This window comes from Ceratotherium simum, chromosome 14 (genome assembly GCF_057802395.1).
Source record: "Ceratotherium simum simum isolate JZ-2026a chromosome 14, ASM5780239v1, whole genome shotgun sequence".
NCBI lineage: Eukaryota > Metazoa > Chordata > Mammalia > Perissodactyla > Rhinocerotidae > Ceratotherium > Ceratotherium simum.
This window is the reverse complement of record NC_141913.1, coordinates 25,210,490-25,229,041: the sequence shown is the minus strand read 5'-3', so window position 1 is coordinate 25,229,041 and position 18,552 is coordinate 25,210,490. Positions and strand designations below refer to the sequence as shown.

Sequence of the window (18,552 nt, the reverse complement as noted above, 5' to 3'; positions counted from 1 at the left end):
ATGATGGTTCAAAGTAATAAACAAAAAACTATAATCCTGCAAAGTGGGGAATGAATAGATCCATGTAAATTTGATTAAGAACAAAGTAATGCAACGGTCATAGAGGATGAATTTCAAACTGAAATGAATCAGATGTTGGAATAAAAAAATGTGCACAATTGTGAAGCTTCTAATAGGAGTACAGCTGACTAAATGTGAGGGTAACCCAATTGTCCCACTGCATTGGGACATAGGAAATCACGCCTGTGAGCTCTTCCAGGCACGGTCACTCTTGGGTGATGACCAAGTTTGCACATGGAAGGCTTCCATACACAGTACATAGTTCAGGTTTGGAGCATAAATGGGCTCCTGGTAGCTCATCTCCCACATAGTAAAAGTTGCATGTTAGTGTCCAATCTAGAAATCTTGATATCCTCATCAAATCTCTGTTGCTCTTTTTCAACCTGATGAATCAAAAGAACTGGGCTGATGGATTATTTCATGACAACTTTGCTGCATTTAATGCCAGTAGTCACTCTCTGCTTCTTAAAATTGTTATCTTTTTTGTTTTCCGCAATATCCTGTCTTGCCAGTTAAATACATGGGCTCCCTAGTCAGGCAGACCTCTTTCAAAAACCGGCTCCAACACTAAGCTGCAGTAATTAATGTAACCTTCTGAATCTCAGCTTCCTCAATTGAAAAAACGCAGATAATCATACCTCCTCATCAAGTTATTTTCAAGATTAAATAAAATTGCAACAATAAAAATAAGTGTTACTCATATAGGGCTGCTGTGAGCCAGGCACTGCTGCACATGGTGCATTAATCCTTTTAGCATTCACACCAACCCCATAAGGTTGGTACTATTATTATCTTCAGGCTATAGAGCCACAGAAAGCCTAAGAAATGTGCCAATGGCCATGGCCAGTAAGTGATAGAGTTGTGTTTTGAACCCAAGCGCTGTCTGTGCTCTAAACCACCACAGTAAAACACTTAGCAAAATTGCCTGCTAATAATAAGCACTCAATACATGTTAGCCATTATTACAGTTTTTATCATTTTGATTTGTAACCATTCCTTCTTTCTCTGGCCCTGTGATTGACTCTGTCTCCTAGCCACTCCTAGCATATTGAGGTTCTTCAGAGCCCTATCCTTTTCATAATTCCATACACTATCCCTGGGTACTTTCAGAACTTCAATTACATTTACCTGGTGTAATTGAAGCTTGTGATGATTTCACAAGCATTATCTTCTACTCTGCCCATTCTTCTGAACTCCAAACACATACATCTACCTTCTTTTTTCAGGGATTGACAGAAATCCCTAAAATTTATCATCTATCTTCTCCAGTCTCCAGCTCCGTTAAGAGAGCTACCATCTACTTAGTCTCCCTAGCTAGACACTTTGGAATCAGCCTCCACTCGTTTCTCTCCAAATCCAAGAGGTTACTAAATTCTACCAATTCTTATCTCAATACCAAATTCTTATTTCACTCATGTCTCTGGAAACTAGCATTGTTCTCTACCTCCTATGCTACGGCCTCAGTCTAGGCCCCCGGGAACTTCTCTGCTGCAAATGAAACTGACTTTCCACTGGTGCCTTTGCTACTACTCTCTCCTTTTAAATTCTTTCAGTCACTATTGAGCTTTTCATTTTCTTTTCTCTGACAAACCCTCACGGTAACTCTGTAACATATGATTATTACAGAGTAATATTATTACATGTTGTATATGACTGGCAACTGAGGCAGTGGGTATCTGAAGCAGGGAAGAGAAGGTGGCCAGAGTTAAGGAGGCCAATGCCCTGAGAGGCTATAGTCTTTATGGATTTCCCAGAAAGATGTGAAGTCACTTAAGAAGACGGCAGTTGTTGGAGTTGTGAAGATTACCACGTACTGGCTTCTAAATTCTTCAACACGTAGGTTCAATGGAGGTAGAGAGAGGTAAAGGGGGACTTCATAAACCCCAAGAGGAGGTCTTTATCCAAGGATTGTAGAGAAAGATCTGGAAACCACATAGAGGAGGGAGGAAAATGTGAACCTCATCATCTAATCCTGTGGTACAGAGGATGAGGTAGAATAGGCACCTTTCCCTGGAGAGGGCTGCTGGGGAAGCCATATAATCAGAGGGCTGCCAGGCTTCCATCAAGGCCAGGAGATGGAGAAGTGCTTAGTGAAGAGAGTGACAGTGTGGAGAGTTGGGGGAACAGTAGTTAGTCCAAAATGGAAAGAGTTAGGAGGGCAGTAGCTCAAGATGTTGTGTCTGGTGAAAGAAGTCCAGGAGAGGAGAAGGACTGGAAGGTTTACATGATAGGTTGTGGTTGACCAAAGGGAACAGATATGAGTGGCATGGAGGATTGAGGAGGCTACAGGTTTTCAATGGCACTCATCTTAGAAGTGCAGGTAAATGGGGCCTCTTAGGCTTCCCTGGAATGATTTCACTAAGACCTGGATTTACTGTTTTTCTGAAGAAATCCTAGCCCAGGAGTACAGGTAGCATGTTGAGTGAATTCCTAGGACCAACACTAGAGATGCTCTGAGTTAGGACTCATCAGGAATCCGAACAAAAATAACAGTAACATAGAATAAAGGTAAGACAAAGATAAGATAAAAATAAAACCAGTTTTGAAACTCCAAGTCCCAAACCTACTTATTAACTCTTAGGTCAGGTACTTATGGAAAATACGTCAAGTCAGATGAACAGATTAAGTATTGCTTTAGTTGAAGAAGGTTCTGAGGCAATTTACAGTAAAAAAAATTGTTCAATTTTTTTGAATATCTGAGTTATTTCTTAATATAAATAATGTGGTAAGATTTTTGTTTTAGTTGAAACTAAAATGCAGCTGTAATGAGAGCTCAATTTTTGTTCATTAAGAAACTAAAAGAACTTGTGTAAACATAGGCGAGAATTGTTTTATCGTTAAAATACTACTAAGAATAAAGGTACTAGATAAAATTATTAACATTATTTAACTGAAGAAAGATTGCATTATGAATATTATATATTTTAAATAATTCATAGATTATGAATACAGCAGATATAATGTGTCTCAACCAGTTTGAAAATTTAAGCTTACCAAGTGTGACAAACAGGTTCAAGTATGAAAAAAGGAAAAGTGCAGAGCTTGGAAGAAATCAAGGCAGCCAATAATACTTCACACAGTTGTCTTTCTGCATTAGCCAGATTTTAGGAACTTGGAAGCTTTATAATTACAACAAATAAAATTGTTATCCAGGGCATATGCAATTTTGAAATACCAGAAGGTTACTGGAAATTCTCTGATAAGCAGTTCTTTGAAAAGGCATCAACCAAGATTTATCTGGATCAATGAAAAAAAAAATCTGAAAGAACATAATGCAATTTGAACATTGTGTAAGTAGAGGCCAAGGAAAATGAGTCTTTCTCCACAGACGGATCACTAACCTGATGGCCAGCTTTCTTTATAAAATTGCATGTCACGTCTAAAGATCCTTATTGCAAAAGAGGATCAAAAGAAATCACTGTCACATGAATATGTGAATCCTTTACCAAAACACTTGAAAACATTTCAGTAGAATTCATCTGGCACAGAACTGTTTTATATCTTTTAACTTACCTTTTTATTAAAAATAAGATTAAGGTTAGCAGAGAAAGCATGCATAAGAAGAATTTTATATGTTCTTTATTAAAGCTAGAGAAATGACCTAAAGAAAACCTGAGCATTTAATATCTATTATAGAAAATTTGATTATTCTTAAATATTATAATTGATATTTTTAGAAATAGGATATAGCTAGACAGAAGACATACAAAGAAATCCCTAAATGTAATGTTAGAAGAAATACTAGCAGCATTGGAAAGTCATTAATAGTCAAGAAACAGAATGAAGAATTTTAAGGAAAATCTTTCATATTTTTCCCAGGCTGAGCACACATCCAGAAGAGAGGCTGGGCTGTGGGTGGAATTTTCAATAAGCACAGCTGCATTGGTACAGATCCTTCCTTCCCAGGCACAGGAAGTCGAGGTGCGGTAGCAAGCTTCAGTGACGCAAAGAGCAAAGAACACAGGACAGAGCATCGTACAGATGACTGTGCAGAGGCCCGAGAGTCTTTTCATTTGCACACATTGAAGAGGCCCTTTCAGATGCCATGTCCCTCTAAGGCATATTGATATCTGTAGACCTAAATTTAATGTCTTGAATGGATATGTGGGCACTAGTTAGGAGGAGCTGACAGGGCATAAAGATGCTATGGAAACCAATAGAGACCTGGAAGGAATGGATTGACAAGGAGCTGTGGGGAGCTGGGAAGAATTTGCTCTCCTAGGCTGAAGAGAGCAGTGGGGATTTCGGCAGTGGGATAAGAGAAAGTAGACACAATTTGCACAGGTACCACTTGGTATGATTGTTGGTTCCTCAACTGTCATATGTTCTCACACAAATATTCTTGGTCTCAAGGGTGGATTGGTTTGTTTGTTTTGACTAATCGAATTAAAAAAAAAAAGTTCAAATCAGCTAAACCATCAGCTTTCTTGATGTGGTAGTATTTTGAATGAGCCAATAGGTTTTTTGACTGTCAGACTCATCTGTGCTCAGAGACTATTGCCTAAGCAGGATTTATGGTGATTTTTTATTCTACCATTCTTGTCTGGTTATTCTAGTGACAACAAGCATTGTGACTCAGTGAGAAGGAGTGAGCCCAGCTGGTAATGTGACTCCTGGACAAAGTGAGTCCAGCTGAGGGGCAATTCTAACACCATTAGCATGAACCTTTGATCATTGAGTTTATCAGCTACAGAAAAATACATTTTCACATTAATGGTGAGATATCCTTAATCAAGAAGTAATACCTGGATATAAACCCTCATCAGCTATGCCCACATGCAAGACCCACAGACTGTATGCAGCTTGTTAAAAAGGATGCCAAATAGAGCAGACACCAAAGTCTTATGAAAATTCAGCCACCTTCTAACTTCCTTCTCACTAAGATCTATTTCTGTGCCCTGGGCAGAAATTGAACTGATCTGCCCTGATTTTATGATCATAAGGTCTTGTTGGTTACTACCTACAGTAAATGCTCTGCTGGTTGCTGGCAATCTGTTGAGTCTGTCTCTTCTCGGGTATTAAAGTGAAGACAACCAGTTTGTAATTCCCAAAGGTATTTCTCCCGTTTTAAAAATTTTACAAAAGGAAGTTTTCTTTTTTTCAACTTTGGGACACCTTATGAAGGTTCCTAAAATATCTGAGATAGGTCATTTTTGGACATAAATCTTTCTTTTCATGGAGCCTTTCCACTTCTGTTTCTCTCATGTTGTTTCAACAAATGCTAATCCATTATATCTGTTTTTCATCTACTCCTTTATAGTAGAGCAGGCTGACTAAATGATTTCTTTTAAGTCCCAGTTACAAAATTCTACAGGATGCTTTCTACAAGGGTTAGGGTTGTATGCACACTCATTAGGTCTCTGTATGTGTCTAAGGTAATAATAACATTGTACATCTGTTTAATGCTTTACAGATTCCAAACTGTTTAGAGGAACTTTATATAAAATAATTCTTCAGAAAAGCAATAACTGCCAGACTAATCTTTCTAATGCATCTCTCTAGTTGCTCTCCATGTGTTGCTAGGCTGCTGGACAAACTACAAGAATTTCCTCTTCCTATCAGATCAAGTCCAGAATTCTCCTCTTGGCATTCACAGTGCAGCCCCTTCCGACCCTTCCTTACGCAACCACTCTGTTCTTCCAATGCCCCCAAGAAGACCTTCTGCTTCAGCCAGGTCAGCCTCTGAAGGTCATGGAACAGGCTGTAGTCAGTCCTGTCTTCATTCATTGTTGATGTCATCATTTCAGGTTTTCCCTTCTGCTGCTTCTGCAAATACTTCCGGCGCTTCCCAGCCCATCTCACGGTCCATCTTCTCACGGTATCGTTTAATCTCTCCAGTTGATACCAATTTCTCCCTCTCCTGAACTCTCAGAGTCTTTGCCTTCTGATTGGAGACTTTTTGTTCTTTTGAATATAATTGTACATTTTATAATATTTTCTCTATTTCTAGAGTCCTCTAACTATTTCGTGTATAAGTCTTATCTCCCCACAGAGATGGTAAGTTCCTTGAAGGAAAGAGCCATATCATATGTTTGTACTGTTGCACCTCATGCTCCCCTTGGTGTATATAATTTAAAAGGTTTCCCTAAACTGGAATTAATTTCACCACTCCCTGAAATACTTTCAGCCCGGATGTTGTTCATTCAGCCATTAAAGCTCTTACCACAGCTGTGTCCCACTGTATAGTGTGAGCTCCGGACGAGTCGCAGTCCTGTCTAATTCATCTTTTTATCTCTCAAAGTGCCTAAGATAGCACTGTTTATAAAAAAAATTAATAATAGTTGATAATTAGGTTACTATTAAATTTCAGGTTTGTTTCACATGCACCATATAGCCCTCTTTTTGAGGAACAAACATTTCCACAGTTCAAAATGCTTATACTTGAAGAAATTATATTGACATTTGGCATGTGAGAAGAAAATAAGTTTGATGCTTTCCTAATTCATTTATTCAAAAATAATGTTAAAGTCTAAGCTTAAACATAAATCAATCAGTTGTGTTCCAGACCATCATTATTTAAGAGGAATTTGCTATATCAAAAATAGATGTTGAACACCATCAGGAGGTACTTTTTATAGAAATGTTCATATGTCAATGGGTTATGCTGTTCTCAGCATAAGATTTTACATCACTGTCAATTTGTTGACTTGAATATCTTTATAAAGTAATATACCTGTAACTGGCAAAAGTCAAACAAAAATTATCTTTCCATTTGATATTCAATAAAACCTGATGACATAACCAATCAAAAACTGATTAGTTTTTTTTTTTCTAGCTATCTTGATTTAAGTATGACACTTTCTTTAGAGGGGGCAGAATTTTGATGGACTCAGACAGTCATGAGAAAACTTTTTACCAGCCCTTTTGAGTAATTTTAATTAAAATTCAGTTCAAATCAATCTCTTAAGCTTAGCAAAAGCATCTGCCATGTTTTCCCCACTTAAGAACTTGAGCTGAAAATATGAGGATTTTCCTGTTATAAAGGCGCTGCGTCTGTGTAAAGTTAAAATAGCTTCTGAGGACAATTTTCAACACATTTGGAAGAATTATGGTTTTAAAAATGCAACTTGCAGAAAACAACATTGATGCCTCATTCAGTGAGGTGACGGCATTTCTTGTTGCACATAATGCCTTCTTTCTCAGCATGTGCTTAATTCCTTGAACCATCAACCTACTCTTAGTCTCTGTGCCTCACCCATGGCCAGAACATAGCACACTGCTTGCCACATAATAGGTGCTCAAAAGTATTTGTTGAATAAATGAATGAATTAATTAATCGAAGGATATAAAAGCCTCGCCTTTGTCCTTTTATGTTCTCCTACCTGTACTAACTGTAGTCACTGGTTCCAGCCTACAATGTTCTCCTAACACAATGATGCCCAAGCTCCCGTGACTAATTAGTCAAAACTGGATAGAGAAGCAGAGGATCCAGAAAGATAAAGTAAAGTCCTTTGTGCAAACGAGAAGAGAGAAATTGTTGTAATATACATTTTATTAGAAAAGGCACTTCCATCTGCCAGAAAAAACTCTAAAAAGCCAACTCGAAGGACTCTACGTTATGAATGGAGTTCCTTTTGATTTGTTGCTGATATTTATTGCAGCTCCCGACGAACCAAAATGCCAAGTCCTGCAAAATCTGTCTGTCTGGTCTTGACTTCAGGTTCAGATTCTAGTTCCTGAACCGGATTTTTGTTCCATCTTTTGGGGAAGCCTGCATTTTTTGGTCCTGGACCCTACACTGGCAGAGCTATCACACGGTGCAGCTCCAATGTATTCCACGTGAATGGTGCCCCTAGGAATTCTGACCCATTGTGGTCCTGTCATGGGCCTGAAACTTGGCCACATGTTTTATGAAGAAAAAATCTTCCCTGTGGTATTTTTTAAGAAGAAAAATATTTCACATTTTCAAGACAGTCTGATGTTACCCCTGCCATATACATCAAACTCACATTTTGGATTAAACCAGTGTGGCTTACTGATAAGAATTCAAGTTGTTCTTTTGATGATAAAACACACTCGTTGAAAACATGAGTTAGCTGCAATATTTTTTGCAAGCCAGTTCTGATTCCTTTATAAAGAATATAGTGTCAGTTCCCACGTAATTCAGTTCTTTCTAAAAATGTTTTCTGCTGAATATATATTGTCATAACACATAATGATCTTTAAGAAACCTTGTTTTGAACACCATGTGATCATTTGTAGAAGTGACAGCAGAAAATTTTTTTGGACCAAAGGCTAGCATTGTATCTACCTATCTTCCCTTGATCAAGAAGCAATAGCATCCGAAATTTGTAATAAATAGCTGAAGTTTTTTTTAATGGTATTCTCATGAAATAGTCCCCAAAACAATTCAGTCACTCCAAACAGGTTCTTCTTCTTAATGATATTTTCTTAAAAACAATCATAGGCCAAACACAATAGCATCTTGGTTTGTGATAAGAGAGCTGCATTGCACACAAATGTCTGTTCTATGGATTCCTCTCTTAAATCTGTTCTGGAACTTTATCAATTTCCTCTTTCTTTTCTGAGTCTTCAAATTATTGACTTCCATGAACTTTTTTCATGTAAGCAATTCAAATACTTTCAAGTCCTCCTATTTCCTATTTAAAATATCACTCCTCAAGTGATATTTTAAAAAAATGTCCTTTAATTTGAGTTCCCATTTGGCCACTCTCTCTGAAAGCTGATTGCTTCCTTTCTCAGCCAGGGGACCTCTTTCCAGCTGGAGTGTTCCCTTTTGGCACTGAGCAAAGCTGGCTTGCGGATGGAATTATGCAGACAAAATAAAGCTATCTTCCTTCCCTTTTTGTGTGGTTATTCTCAGGTTTTTTGTTTCACTGTGTTGCTGAAGTTTCTTAAATGGACTCCAGAACTCTCCCAGGGCTGCTTTTGTTCATGGATAGCTGATTAATTGTTGATCTTTGTTGGGGGATGCAGGCCACCATTTTGGTAACGTCACTCTGGCTAATTCTTCCCAATGTCTCTTGTTTCCTCTCCCTCAACCCAAATTGCTAGTGTTCACTGAGTTCTTCTTCAGCCTTGTTTTCCTTTTGGTATACATCTCCTTGGGATAACTCATACTTTTCATAGCTTTAACCACCTATACACAAATGACTTTTAAATCAATGTCTCTACACAAGACATTTTCCCTTATTTATCCAACTGCCTACTAGACATATTTACATGGATATCCCACCAAAGCTTCCAACTCAAAATGTCCAAAGCCATTGTGTTCAGCCTTCCCATATGTAAACTTTCCCACATTTCCTTTCATCACGAATGACATTACCGTCCATCCTGTTGCCAGAGCTAGAACCTGGGAACCATCCTTGATATCTTGCTTTTCCTCCTGGCCTCCTGCCCAATCTCTAAATCACATTGATTCAATTTATGAAATATTTCTTGGATTTATCCTCCTTTTTCTTGCTCACTGCTATTATCACTGCGACTTCCTTAGAATAACGTTTCTTGCTTGGGATTTATAATGTATTGCCTCTTTGCTGTTCTTCCTTGTTTGGGGTTCCTTGCCCTCCAGCCTTTCTTATAGACTGTGGCAGTAGTGGTTTTTCTAACAGTCAGATTGATCATGCCACTGCCTGATCTTAATTCTTAAATGGTTTCTCATTGCCTCAGTATAAATTTCAACCTTTCTAACATAGTCTTAGAGACCTTTTATGATACTTCTCCCTCTCTGTCCAGTCTTATTGTGCACCACTTATTACAACACATTTTATGCTTTAGCAATACTAAACCATTTTCAATTTCCTAAAAGTATCATTCTTTCTTACCCTTCCAATACTTTTTAAATGGTGTTTACTCCTTCCAGAATATTATTTTGCATTCATATTGTACATGCCTCTCCACAAATGTGCCTGTCAAACTTGGAGTCATCTTTCAAGTTTCAGCTCATTTATCCTTCCCTCTGTTAATCCTCTGCCCTCTCTATTGTGCCTTTTGGGGCTTATATTGTGCCATCTGTCACATGAAATCATGACGGTTTGCTTGTGTATATGTCTTTCTCCTATACTCTGTGAGCTCCAAAATATATGGTGAATGAGTGAAAAAAGGAATTTAAAAAAATACAAATTCTCTTCATTATCAAGAATCACTCATTTTACAAATGATCTTATGAAAGTGGAAAATGCTAAGTCAAGATTGCAAGTAATTATTATTATTTTTTGTTTTAACATGACAGTGATTTGAAGTTCTCTCTTTATCCACATCACAAAGCCCTTGAAAACATTAAAGATACTACTTCCTAATGAAGAATGGTTTGGTCTAAGCCTCCAAAAGTGACACAGGCAGAAAGGAATAATCAAAAATGATTGAGAAACTCAGACGATTGTACTGCTAGTCACAGAATTATGACTTATCTGCTCCAGCCTTTGAAGGACATGCTTCCATTTGCCTGCTCTATGTATAGAGAATTATCTGATACTGTGTTTGACTAAAACATTGATTTATAGTCACCACTGATTTAAAATGCTTTACAGACCAATTTTTAATCCTTCTGTCCCTAGTTTTTCCTCATCAAAAAGGATTTCATGCTATTTCCTACAAATATTCCAGAGCAAGATGAACTCCATAAAAGAAAGGAGCTTAGGCTGGCAAATCATTATTATAAGGTCAACAAATGGTTGCCATGAATTTTTAAAAGGCCCCAGGAGGTAACAGAACAGAACTAAAATGGGTTCTACTCTTGGCCCTTGTGTTCTTGGACAAAGTTAATCTCTCTAGGCTGTGATTTCCTCTTCCATCACCAGATGATGTCTAAGCCTGCTCCCTGCTCTAAAATTTGGTGGCTCAGTCCAGAGATGAGCTCCTCTGGATCCATTATAATATTAGAAAATTATATTATCAAAAAGGTGGGGGAGGTGTGAGAGGAGTAAGTTCTCATAAAATTGCCCATACTTGTTTTTAAAAGCAATAAGAGTATAGCATGAAGGCTGACTCATTATAATTGATTTATGCACTGAGAACTCTCCCAGTCATGATTAATTCTCACAGGTATAATATCTTCATTTAGATTAATACGTATAGAGTTTCATAATTATAAGGTAAGAGCGAGGTGCACTGGTGGGGAAATGTTTATAGGTAAGCTGAGCCCCACTCAAAATGTCAAAGTGTAATAACATTTACTGATGAGTGTAAGCGCTGCAAAATTAATGACAACAACCTTTCCTTGTTTATTGCTCCTCAATACAGCTAATCACAGCATGAGCAGAGAAAATTCTCCCTGGTTCCTTTTTTTCTGTAGTGATGAGGTGCTATAGACTGTGCTTGAAGTCTGGGGTACCACATTACTACAGTTATACACCCCCATGCCCTTCAAGAATACACGATTCTTCCAAGCTTTTTCTTTGCTAAAAGAGTGACACAGGTTCCTGGGAAAGAAATGAGCACCTCTGAATCATGATTTATAGATCTCACACCTGAGACTGGAGGAATCTTTCTAGAACAGGATCACATCACCCTTTATCTGCTAAATTTTCATTGCGGGTGAATGAACTTGTCTATAAGGCTGGAAAGGATTTGGACTAGAATAGAATGGTACTATTTCCTTAGCGTATATGAGATGTACACTAGTAGGTAAACGTTTGTAAGCAAATCAAGCCACACCAGTTCTCTCTGAGAATATAAGAATTGTTAAGATCCAAAAGAAGGAATTTTAGTGGGTTAAGATCTATTTTTACAAATTTTATATTTTCCTAGGCATATTTTGTATGTGCTTTGTGGAAAATCTGTGTAATATAGGAGATTACAAAGAAGAAAATAAAATCCTATATTTCAATATTTAAAGATACGTGCAATTAATGTTTCCTTCTAGGCTTTTTCTATCAATATATGTACATTATTATGATCAACGGTACAATTCTGTGTCCTCATTGTTATTGTTACATTATGACATCAGCATTTTCCCAAATCATCAACACTTTTCATAGACATCATTCTACTATGTGCAATATGCTGAGCTCATAAGTTCTTTACATGGATTATCTCATGGAATCCTCTCAACAATCCTAGAACATATCCCTGTTATTATCCTCATTTAACAGATGAGAATAAAAAGTTCAAGAAGTTAAACCAACATCACACAGTTTACAGGAACATATTTGGATTAGCTCATGAAAGAAATGTATAAGAAGCTTAAATGCATAAAAGACTACATAATATTTTATTGAGCAGATTTACCATAGTTTTCTTAACTATTTCCTTTTTGAGCGTGCATTATTATTTATGATGTCTCCCCCCACCTCCATTCCCATGGACCTATCCATTCTTTAAGTGTACCCCAAAGCAAACTGTCCACGCCACTGGCACGAGAGAGACAAATGACCACATCCCACACCCCAAAACAGTGCTTTGTATGGTCCTCTCAACAGTGAGGAAATGCTGGGTCACCCTTTTTTGCTTGATAAACTGTTTCAGAGAACCTATGAGACACATCTAAGGAGTATCAGAAAGAGTTCTGGATTATAAATCAGGAGACCTGGGTTTTAGACTCCAAGTAGGCTGATTTGTTCTGTCTTTGACAACTACTTAACCACTCCAGCCTCAGTCTCCTAGATGTCAAAGACTTCCATGAGGGAGACATCAGCTCCTAGGAGTGATGGTTAGTCTGACTCATTCCAGTTCTCATAAAGACAACCTCACAGGCGAGATCTTCCTTAGCCTACAGAAGTCTCCTCACATACTTGACTAATAGCCTTCGTTGCTAAACTAGGACAAACTGATGACATAAACACATTGTAATCAAGCATGACCTTATTGCTTAACTATTCTTTCAAGAGTCCCCTGATGTAAACTCCAAGAAAGTTAAAACTTGTTGAAAATAAAACTCAATAAAATAAATGTGACCCCACTGATAACAATAAATATAGACTCTGGGCAAAATGGAGTGGGGCTGCAAGATCTTTGCAGAAAATGGGTTTAAAATGTCCCTAAGAATAGTTATTGTTTTTATTTATTCATTATTCTCAATAATTGTGTTAGTCATTCTTGATGGTTTAAAATTTTACTTCCTATTTTCAAAACGGAGTATTTCATTATTAAAAACATACAAGATAGTGCAAAGTAACGTGAATTCAATAATATTGTCTGCGTGATGATGAGAAACAGTGGAGCACATGCAGTATCACCTAAGTCAGAGATCACAAGCGAGAAAGCAGGAATTATATCCTAATGAGAGTGACGAGTGGTATTATGAAAGAGGAAGTAAATTGAGCTTTGCTACCATACAATCAGAGACAAATTTTCAAGACAATAATTATATCAAGCACTGAACATTAGATCATTAATACAACTGAGCATTCAATTTAGCTCTAAGAATCTAGGCAGTCACAAGAAAAAAAGAAACTGATAGATCGTATAGTTTTCTTTGTACAATAAAGAAAGCTTACAAGTTTATCTGAGAGAGAAACTTTTTCCTGGCACAAATTCCTATGAGAATTGTGTAGCATAGCTCCTTATTCTGAAGATATCAAGTAACATTTAGCACAATGTTACTGCAGTTGTTCAAAGTCACTCTTTCTTTATTTTCCCAAAGTGCCATGTATTATGTTAAACTTCAACAGTACTCAAGGGCACAAAATTGAATAGTTACTCTGTAATGATGTTATATGTGTATAGATGGGGAAGGAAAGAGTTAAGACAATGAGCTCTAGGTTTGTGATCAAACTTACTACAGCACTTAGAGAAGATGTCTTGTCATACTCTCAGCACAGTCAAATCAAGGTTAAATCTTTTGACAGCTGCTAGAAGTGTTGATATTCTATGTGGTTGACTGAAGAAAGATCTATATGTTTAAAAAGCAGGTGAAAAGGCAGCAGAGCAGACATTCTGATGGAAAAATTAAGAAGCCTGACTTGTATTCTCACACAGAGATGGGTCACTCTAATACACAGACAGATGGATACACTTTTTATCAAAAAGAAAAAAAAGTTCTGATTCCACTCTTATGATTTTATAAGTTCCTTATGCACAGGAGAAACAATTTGGGCCTAGAAATTTTTGTGGGTAGTTCTCATCATTACACTACCTGAATCCATAAGAGAATCTAAGAAATACTTTTGTTAAATATCTGAATGTTGAGTAGAAAGACATACTGATGGGCCCTCCAGGGTCTTAAAAGCTTCAAGTAGAAGAACAAACTGACCTAGTAGGGTTATTTAGTATTGTTCATTGAATATTAGAGGATGTGTACTTTATTTTTAGTATTGCTAATGTAAAGGCTTTCTTCCTGGTAGCAATTGGTAAAAGACATAACTACTTATTAAGGCCACTCCTGATTGTGACAGCAAAACCATGTCATCATCATAGTTCAGGCTGCCTATATTTCTGTAGGGTTGGGCCCATGAGCATGTCCCCAATTCACCTAAATATCAATCCAGTTATTTAGATCTATAAAATGAGGAGGACAAGGCACATTTCTTTCTATAAGATGTAAAATTGTAACTGAATCTGTCAAAAGAGCATAATGTTCAGGGAGCTTCATTAAGGATTGGGGATGTCTTTTGGGTTTCCCTTAATTGGCATCATAGCCACTTAACATTCAAATCTAGGGATTTAGAATCGTAGCCACTTTCAGATTAAGCACTGTTATAATTCCCCATCTTGCCTTTCACTATTTATTAAACACAGCCATCTGGAAATAGTCTTCCTCATTGAGTACCAAAATGGTACCTCTTTTACATAGACCTCCTAGTTGGTCTATGTAATTCTGTATCTTCTGACCTTTTAATGCTAGATAAGGTAGATTATGTGAGTCAGTGAAGAAATGCCCAGCAAAACTCAGAAATTTGAGCACTTATGGAAGACTGCCACAAGATGCCAAGAGGTCATGAGAAGAGACAGGACGGCTCTTCAGGAAAAACACCTTTGTGCTAAGAGTGCTGGTTACAACAACAAACATTTCTCCCATCTCTCTTAGAAGGTATTCACAGTATTGCCGAAGGGCTGAAACTGTGAGAAAACGATGAAGTGTAATTTCTTTTTTTACATAAGCTTTGCTTAGAATGTCCATTTTGAAACTAGGCTAGATAATATTTGGCTTATATCAAATAGATTTCTATAGAATTAAACAAAAAGAACATGGGAACTCCCCATTTCCAGTGGTCAAGATAACATTCGATCTAATCAGGCATTATGGAATTAGTTAAATTTCTTAATGTTTTATGAGAAGACTATTGCACTATTCTCTCTTCTCTGCCTCCATTCTTGCCTTCTTTAAAATCATCATCCAGAGTGATCAATCTCCCTAAAACACATTTCTTGCAACTCTTAGTATCTACAACTGTGCTTCTCAAGCAAAGGGGATTTGTAATCAAAGGAAATTCTGAAGGACACCATCAATGTGTTGAGAGAATGAGAAGCTATTGGATAGGCATGGTGCTTCTTTCTGGAAATTTGGAGAAAAATACTTTTTATGCTGAATGAAACAAAGATTTATTATGGAGTAAAATGCAAATACACGAGAATTCAAAAAACTTGATATACATAACAGATCATTTTGAACACTAGCTCTAGACCCTCCTGTGAGTATGCATTTATTCTTTTTTTGTTTTGTTTAATTTGGGGGAGGGGTTTCGATTTCAGAAGCACTAAGTACTCTTAGGAATAGAGAACAAACCCCTTGGAATGACATAAAAGGTCTTTCAAGGTCTAGGTACCTATTTACCTTTGCAAACTGATCTCCTTTCACTCTAGCCTCAAACTCTAGTAACACCAAACAGTTGATTGCCTCCTCTACACCATGCAGTTTCCTATCTTTGCTTATGCTAGTCCTTCAATCTTGAACGCCCTCCCATCTTTCTTTATCTAGGTAACTCCTACTCACCTGTCAGGATCCAATATAGTTGTCATTTCCTTCAGAACATCTCTGGGTTCCTTAACACTCTATCTATCTCTCTATCCATCCATCTCTCTCTCTCTTTCTCTATCTATCTATCAATCATCTATCTCTTCCTACATTATGATTAAATTATCACCACATGTACCTGTCTACCCAGGGCACTCCTCAAGGACAGGGACTTGGCAAAGTGTAGTTCGTTTGAAATGCCAAATACAGGGTCTAACTTTGAGATTTAGGCACGTCTTACTCTAATATACAGGTTGTGGATCACGTAATTTTGACATGAATCTTGGTTATGAAAAGATTATAAAAAATAAGCACATGGTTCATTTCTCTTTTACTTGTTGTGAAATTTCTTTTTGTTGTGAAATAGTGAAAGAACACAATAAATTAAATCTTATTTTTCTTTCTTTTTGTATTTTGAAAACATACGCCCCCTTACGAGCTAGGAGACTATATAGACTTTATAATGCCAAGATTTAAATTTGTTATACTGAAGTTTCAGCTATACCACATAGATTGCTAAAGAATTAAAGTAAAAAAGAAAAATCTGAGAGCCCTCCAGTGGTCACCATAATATATGCAAATACAGTTATTTATTCAATATTCCTCCCTTCAAAGAACTTAAAACATTTTAGTCTTCCTTTTATACCAATGCATGCTTTGATTACTTTATTACATCACTATTATATTACATAAATTGTTTTTTAGCACTATGGGAAAATAGATGTTTATCCAAATCATTTAAATACACTACAGAAAATAGCAGCCCAACCAGCCAGTTTTCAATGAGAGATTTTGAGTAGTTGCTAGAATTTAACCATTAAGAGCAATCCTAAATCCTGTCCAGATATGAGTAATTTAATTCCTTCCATTGCAGCCACTGAGAGAAATGTGGCTGTATATTAAAATCACTCAAGATAAAGAAAGGATTCAGTCAGCCCTTGCTGTGTCTGCTAATTCTGTGTTCCCCTTAAGCACAGAGTTGTATTTTAATGTGTATATTCATAAACTTGTAAAAGCATAGTGTGTGCACGTGTGTGTTCCTAAATTGTAATTTTGGTGGTTTGCATAAGAAATATGTTGGCTTCTCTTTTAGCAAATGCATATCTAACTAAGCCAGGCAGCAGCACTTGTATTTGCTTCATCTCTTGTCATCAGATTACCAGTAATGGTTTGGCAAAAAGCCTGGAGTAATGTCTCTGCCTTGAAAATTCTAAGTTCTAACATTTATCCAAATGCTACAGCACTGATTAGTGAGGGTATTTTTTCGTTTGTTTTAATTAAATTTCTATGTTACCTTATTAGAAAGAAAAGCTTGTGTAAAAAACTCTCGCACACATTTAGATTCATATATATGGAGTTCAATATAGGATTAAGATCCTTTTTGCAAACATACTACAATATATTTAATTATTATAGACCGAAATCTTTACAGACCACTCCAAAAGACCTGCGCTTATTTATGTTAAAAAGTTAGCAACATCACAGGAGAAATGCTAAGAAAAACTTCTATATCCTAAAATTTAATATCTTACTCAGAATTTTTTGTTTGTTTTCTAAATGTTTTAGACGGAAAGAAAATGTTCATCAGTTTTCTCTTTTGTATTGTAATGTATGCAGACTTATCACTTCAGTGAAGTTTCCTAAGTTAAAAAAAAAAAAGTCAAGTTCACTTTGTATCTGTGTATGACCTTCAAGAAATTCAGCCTACTGCAAGAAATGTTATGGGTAATTCTCAGAAAGCACACTTTCATGGAGTAAGTTATTGCCTAAGACAAAAGTGGGCATTTCTAGAAGCTACACTGTGTCTTTGAGGCCACTGGGGTACCATATAGGAGACTGAAGCAATAATTTACTCTTGTGCAATGAAAAATATAATGTAACTTGCACACCAGGATCCTCTGCCTCATTAAATTAAACACTTCCCTCATGTCATTTTAAAGGAGAGATTATAATACTGTAAATCTAAGTAACTTAGATTTATGTTCTGATGTCTGGAAATGGTTATGCAGGATATTTTTCAGCATTTCAAACGTTTTAAGTGCTAACCAGTTTCAGAACGTAGATATAATTTCAGAATGTAGATATAATCATAATTTGGCAAAGAAGAGATAGAGACTTCCAGAGCTGCAAAGGAGCAGCCCTACAGTGCTGAAGAGAGATCTTCAGATCCTCCTGCAATGAATTTATAGAGGTGTTGCTGACATCAGTATGGTCTCTGAATCTTATTATAACCCCAGGGAAAAATATAAACAAAAATTAGAGGAAAAATGTGTGCTAAGAATTTACGCTACCCACACTTTTGATTGAATGATTTCTCTTTCTATGTTGCAGAGAGAAGGTATATTTCCAAAATAATTTTACTTTAAAAAAAGGATTGATTTATCTCCTACTTTTAAAATGGAGGGTAGAGAACTGAAATGCTGATGAATGAAAAGCAGAATAATGTCACCAGAGCGGACAAGGTGATGAAAGGACATAGCTCCCCATCACACCTAAACACCCTGACTATAAGTAAACCTAATATCCAGGATTTTCTTTGAACAGAGTTGCTGACAGTATAAACGTTCATGGAACAATTGGTTTGTTTTCAGTGGTCACGGCATTTCACTGAATAGAGCACACATTATAAAGAAAAA

At 36.7% G+C, this 18,552-nt stretch overlaps 1 protein-coding gene across 10 annotated transcripts in view; it reads right to left on the bottom strand.

Annotated features, from left to right (window-relative positions):
- DTNA (dystrobrevin alpha) overlaps positions 1–18,552 on the bottom strand; it is a 353,310-nt gene that overhangs the window by 226,329 nt on the left and 108,429 nt on the right. The window lies entirely within an intron of this gene.